This window comes from Lathyrus oleraceus, chromosome 5, assembly GCF_024323335.1.
Source record: "Lathyrus oleraceus cultivar Zhongwan6 chromosome 5, CAAS_Psat_ZW6_1.0, whole genome shotgun sequence".
Classification (NCBI taxonomy): Eukaryota; Viridiplantae; Streptophyta; class Magnoliopsida; order Fabales; family Fabaceae; genus Lathyrus; species Lathyrus oleraceus.
Genome location: NC_066583.1, coordinates 344,255,743 through 344,262,308, shown reverse-complemented (window position 1 = coordinate 344,262,308; position 6,566 = coordinate 344,255,743). Strand labels below are relative to the sequence as shown.

The window sequence follows — 6,566 nt, the reverse complement described above, 5'->3', positions numbered from 1 at the left end:
AATGTCATGACATACTTGAGTAGTATGCTGCAGGTTTAGCTAATACAGGATTTACTGAATGTCAAACTAGATGTTATAACATTCAATCCTGGCAGCAGGTACTGAGGTCTAGAGCAGTTGGTTGTCTGCTATAACTTAGTATTTAATTTCAGTCTGTTTAGGGAATAACAGACCTGGCATAAGGCCTACTGTCTGAATGTCAAACTGGATGTTATGACATTCATCATTGACAACATATACTGAATAATAGGCAAATTGGTTTTCTGCTGCAGTTCAGTATGTATCTCAGTCTGTTCTTCAAGAGGACAACAGACCATGGCATAAGGCTCTATGTGTAAATGTCAAATTGGATGTTTTGACATTTGTTACTGTAAGCTGGTACTGAAGTATATAGACTGGTTGGTCTTTTACAGTATAACAATTTGTACAGTCTGCTTTCAGGAAAAATAGACTTAGCATATGGTATATGATTTGGACGTCAAACTGAATGTTGTGACATTCATTCTTGACAGCATATGCTAAATAGTAGGTTGTTTAGTTTTTCTGTTTCAGCAGTTTTCTCAGGCTACTCTTCAGGGAGTCAACAACTGATCTAAAATCCAGGAAACAAACAACTGAGCTACAATTAATGAACCTAACAAATAGCCTATTTGTTAGTACCCTAATATGTGGAAATTAGGTTAACTTGCTTGACCTTAATTTCAGGAAATACAAGTACAAGGCCCAAGTGCTGCAATATAAAAGGATGGCAATCCTTCATTCAGAACTCGGGGATTTTGAGGCATGAAGATTTTAGTGTTCCATATACTTCACTGCTGTATTTTTGAGTGTCTTGTATTAGGTGTATCTTGTGAGCCAAACAATTATCACCTTGATGATTGCATTGGACTAGGGTGTTCATTGAGTTGTAAGTGTTGTGTCACTCTAAGCTTTTAAGCGTGAGTGCTGTGTATCTTGATTAAAGCTGTTAAGCACAATCAAGAGTTGTTTGAAGTGTGACTTCATAATTAACTTTAATTTAATTAAAGGTTGTAATCACTGAGGTGATTGAGGGGGAGTGAGTAGGAACTCTGATCTTAGTGTAAGATTGAAATTGCATTGGGTAGGTATTAAGTGATAGGATTAAACAGTTAGTTTAAGGTCTGAATTAATACTACTAATAGTGGATTTCCTCCCTGGCTTGGTAGCCCCCAGACGTAGGTGTGTGTGACACCGAACTGGGTAAATAATTACTTGTGTTATTTACTGCACTTACATTTAAGTTCTGCATAATTCTTGTCTGCGCAGAATTGGATGTCATAACATCCCGTGTGACATCGAACGTCTATTAACTAGAATTTCGACAGGCCTCATACTCAGCCATATTATTCGTGCATTTGAAAGTTAGCCTTGCTTTAAAAGGAATATGTGTGCCCTGAGGAGTAATAATCACTGCCCCAATACCATTTCCATATTGATTAACAGCACCATCAAATACCATACTCCATCTGGAACCATGCTTTGGCCCCTCATCGAGTGTAGGTTCATCACAATCTTTCATTTTCAAATACATAATCTCCTCATCTGGGAAGTCATAGTGAACTGACTGATAATCCTCGATCGGTTGATGTGCCAAGTGATCTGCCAAAATACTACCTTTAATAGCGTTCTGAGCTCGATACTCAATATCATACTCAGACAACAACATCTGCCAACGGACAATCCTCCCGGTTAAAGAAGGCTTCTCAAAGATGTACTTGATTGGATCCATTCTGGATATCAACCAAGTCGTATGATTCAACATATACTGGCGTAAGTGTTTAGCGGCCCAAGCCAAAGCACATCATGTTTTCTCAAGCGTTGAATATCGAGACTCACAATCAGTGAACTTCTTGCTCAAGTAGTAAATAGTGTCATACCCCGATTTTGGTCCTGAAAATTTTTCCCCATCAATCACTCGTTTGCATTCTTTCTTCATTCACCTTCATATCCTTCATTCATGTTCATGTTTACGATTTCATATATTTTATTTTTTTTACATTTTTTTCACATTCCAAATTTACATTCATATTTTCTTCATTCACATTGGAAAATTTTCCATTTTTCATATTCAAGAAATTCCACGTACTCATTCATATCTCGACTACTTCATTCATTCACTCATTCATTCATCGCTCTCTCTATTGAGTGTGTTTTCTTCATCATTCATTTCCTTCATACCAATAATGGCTTGGAGCCGGTTCATTGACATGGGAGGATTTGCAAAGAAAGTGAAAAGAACTACACTCTTTAGCTGATCAGATAAAGGATTGTGGGAGTGTTCAAACTGTCACTGTCGTATAGACAATAGTGATGTTTCTAGCGAGTGGCCTGGATTTCTGATTGGTATAAAGTAGTTTGATCTTTCTGATGTAGAATTATTAGACCATTTAGCGTCCAAATGTGGTGTTAGTAATGCAATAATGCAAATCCTCACATGTTTATCGACGAGTTCATACCAACATTGGAAGGAGACTAAGGCATCTGCTATACACGTCCTTAGAAATCTTCCAAGTGCTAAGAAAGATGGGGGTGGCGTTCACTTTTTTCACAGAACTATAAAGGCATATAATACTGGCCAACAAAAGCGTCAAAATATTCAACATCATGGCTTAATTGAAGATCATGTATGCTGGCACAAGACTGGTAAGACCAAAGCTGTAATAAAATATGGAGTACATAAGGGCTATAAGAAGATCTTGGTTTTGTATATAAGATCTGGGAAAGAGTCAAAATCCTACAAATCTGACTGGAAAATGCATCAGTACAATTCTGGGAATGATGAAGATGAGAAGAATGGAGAATATGTGTTTTCAAAAGTATTTTATAAACATAATGAAAAATGAGGAACTTAATTCATGTGTCACAAGTTTCAACATCAACATGTTATACTTCTCTAACAATAATATTACAAATTTGAGAGTCCACCACCAGATCTATCTTCTGAGTGCAACAACACTACATCTGGTGGGGCAAATAAGAAAGAGCTAGATTTCAACAAGCTACAACTCAATTAACCTTCAAGGTTAGGAAAGAGAAATTAGGTGACAGGACTACTGCCATTCACCAGCTCTGTCTCGCTAGAAGTTTGGTTATACCAAGATTCCTTCAGACACAAATTGAGGCTCCTATCTTACCATACTTGAGCAATGGACCTGGAAATGCAAAATAACCACATTTAGTTTAAGGAGATGAGAATCGTTCATCCTGGTCAGTTGCTACATAAAAATAGCTTGAAAGCAGCCGAAAAGTTTTCTCATGAAGAACCAAACAAGGACTTACAATGTTGGGCTGTTTCGCATCTATTCTCTGCTTGTTCGGTAGAGGAGGCCTTTGAACTATCGGCTGCATATCTCTTTCTCAACCCTTTGCCATTTGATGCTTTAAGACTCCTGCAGTTTTGCTCTCACACCATGACTGGATTTATTTTTCTTCTTTTCTCCCTTGTTGTTGACATAAATAATGATTTGAGCCAAGATGATGTAAAATAAGTAAATGAAAACTGTTTGATACAAAGAGAAGGTCACAGAGAGAATGGGCAAAATGCAGTGCAATTTTGTTGAGAAAACTTACATTTCAGGAGAAGATGGGTCTAAATAGATGTGAGTGCCGTTTACGGACTCTTTTGAACTATTATGATGCAATCATTATTCTCCACAAGGACGAAACTTGCGCTTCTCTTCTCATTAGAAGTTTGGCCTTGGAACTCAATTTGCAAAAGGACATGCTAGCAGGTGCTTCCCACCTTTATGCTCACAAACTTGAATGTTTTCCACACGGAATCGAATCATTTCCACAACTTCTTGGTTTAATCAAGAAGAGGTATGATGACAGTGATAAGGACATTAGACCCTGTCATGTATATCGATCAGTCAAGGAAATAATGCATCATCTAGAAATAAAAGAGAGTATGGAGATGAAAAAATGAGAGAAAATCTGAGAAACTACTTACTATTACAAAAATGACTTAAAAGACGACACATGTTTTATATCTTCCCTAATAAGAGTCACTAAGGAAAGCTCCCACAAGAGAAAAAATGTAAACCGTTCCAGTCCATTTGCTCACATTGTTTACGGCTTCTGCATTACTTTGTCCTACCACCCTTGTCAGAATACCACGAGGTTCACTCCAATCCCATAAGAATTCCCAAACAGCCCCCCATCCAATGCACTTCATAGCCTTGCATCTAATTCCACGTGATCAACATGTCCAACACGGTTCAATACCTACAAAATAAATGAAACATAAGAAAGCCATGAATTCTATTTGGTGTGCACATTCAAGACACCAAAGTCGTGCATCTAGCATACCATACATCAACCATTCTACAAAACCATAACAATGCCAAATGTGACCTGTATAATCTAGACAACATTCCCTACAAGGTTCATAATAGAACAACTTGGTGGCATTGGCTCATATCAGTTTCACAGCAAATTCCCTGCAAACATCACAATAAATCAGCATGATAACAGAAAATAACTCAAGCAAGGTCCAAAGGGAACTCTTGAAGTTGTTCAGAATTTTGAGAAGGTAATGAAGTTGTTTTTCCAGCACTTAGATGACCCTCACCATAAAGTTGCGCAGGCTTCTCTTTCAACACTAGCAGATATTGTTCCGGCGTGTCGAAAGCCTTTTGAGGGTTACATGGAAAGAATGTTACCACATGTCTTTTCCCGGTCAATTGATTCTAAAGAGGTTGTTAGGCAGCCATGTTCTACAACATTGGAAATTGTTAGCAAAACTTACAGTATCGATTCTCTCTTACCTGCACTGTTACGAGCACTAGACGAACAAAGGTCTCCAAAGGCTAAATTGGCCGTGATTGAATTTGCAATCAATTCCTTTGACGAGCATACAATGAATGCAGAAGGTGCTGCTAATATTGGCATACTAAATTGTGGCTTGCTAAGTTAACCCCTTTGGTTCATGACAAGAATACCAAGCTTAAAGAATCAGTTATTACTTGCATTATATCAGTGTATACCCACTCCGAATTCACTGCAGTAAAACGTAAAGCAATCAGCCAAGGCAGTTAAAATTCAAAAATCCCAAAAAGAGAGTTGAGACAAAATTCAAAGAAAAAGCATGGGTTCACATTACCATTTCCGAATCTAGCATCAAATAGAGTAGACTGAATTCTGAGCCCCGAAAGGAGTTCGTAGAGACGCCCCTTCTGGATCACCAAAGACCAAATTAAAACCCTAATTGCAAGATATAAAAGGTGAGAGGTGAGGACGACAAGAGGGACGAAAATCAGAGAAACGAAACCCTAATCCTAAAAAACGACAGAAGCAAACCTGGATTGAAGAAGCGAAGGAGTGAGATTTAAGCATCACCGGAGCCGTCGTCACCGCCGAAGGTGAGATTTTCACTCGATTCTCTCTTTGAAACCATATATTTGCGCTTTTCTTGGGTAGTGTCGTGAGGCTAATGTGAGAGACGGCTGAGAGTTGAGAGCGATTGAGGGACGGAGAGAGACGTGAGGTTGAGAGCGAAAGTTGAGAGCGATTGAGGGACGGAGAGAGACGTGAGGTTGAGAGCGATTTTGAGAGTGACGAGAGGTGAGTGAGATGGAGAGAGCTCGAGGACGATGAATAGGTTCTGTTCTCATTTTTTCTTTTTATTTATTTCTTTTTATTTGGTAATAAAACAAACATTGAAACTATTAAAAATTTTACGTTTAATCTTCCTATGTTTTTATTTAATAGTATTTTTAGTTAATAGTGTACATTAATATATCATTTTTTTGGTATTCTCAATCCATCAGCCTTTGGAACCCAACAGCCAGGCGGCTGGGTTTATTTTTTGGTAATCCAACAGACCATTTTTATTTAAATTTTATTTTTTAATCTTTTACTCCAATCTGTTCTGGTTTATATATCTCAGTTGTTATTGTAAATAATAACTAATCATGAATGGTCTAGTGGAGAGATAGTAGTTTCATTTGGTTTAGTGGAGTGGGTTCAATACTTGGCGATAGCAAATCGTTATGTTTATATTGGTTATGCTTACTATTTTTATTTAATTTCTTTTTCTATATAGTATCTTGCTATTTATTTATTTTTATTTTTATTAATTTAATTCGATTGTTATTTAGTGATTTGTATTTTTTAAATGTTTACCTTTTGGATTTAGTTAGTGGTTGAATTTCCGATATTTTTTATTCGATTAGTCGATTTTTTGTGTGTTAACTAATTTGGTTAGGTTATTAATACCCGTATCCATACTTTTACACGTGTAAATAATCATACTCAAATTTTATTCAATTTCAAAATACATTCCAAAAATAAATGTGAATCATTTCAAGATCATTTCACCAATCAACATAATATTCAAACCCTTTTCTAAAGCGTGAAGAAAAAGATTATCCTGGAGGGAATATCCAGTTATAATCCTGAATATTAGGCTCAAGCTGTAAGAGCTTGCAAGCCATAAATATTCGTCTTCCCTTCTACACTCTAATATTCAAATTATTTTCTAAATAAAACGTGAAGAAAAAGATTATCCTGGAGGGAATATCCAGTTATAATCCTGAATATTAGGC

At 36.9% G+C, this 6,566-nt stretch overlaps 1 pseudogene; it reads left to right on the top strand.

Moving 5' to 3' along the window:
• The first annotated feature begins 2,204 nt into the window (after window positions 1-2,204).
• On the top strand, window positions 2,205-2,864 carry LOC127080581 (SUPPRESSOR OF GAMMA RESPONSE 1-like; annotated as a pseudogene).
• The last annotated feature ends 3,702 nt before the right edge of the window (window positions 2,865-6,566 follow it).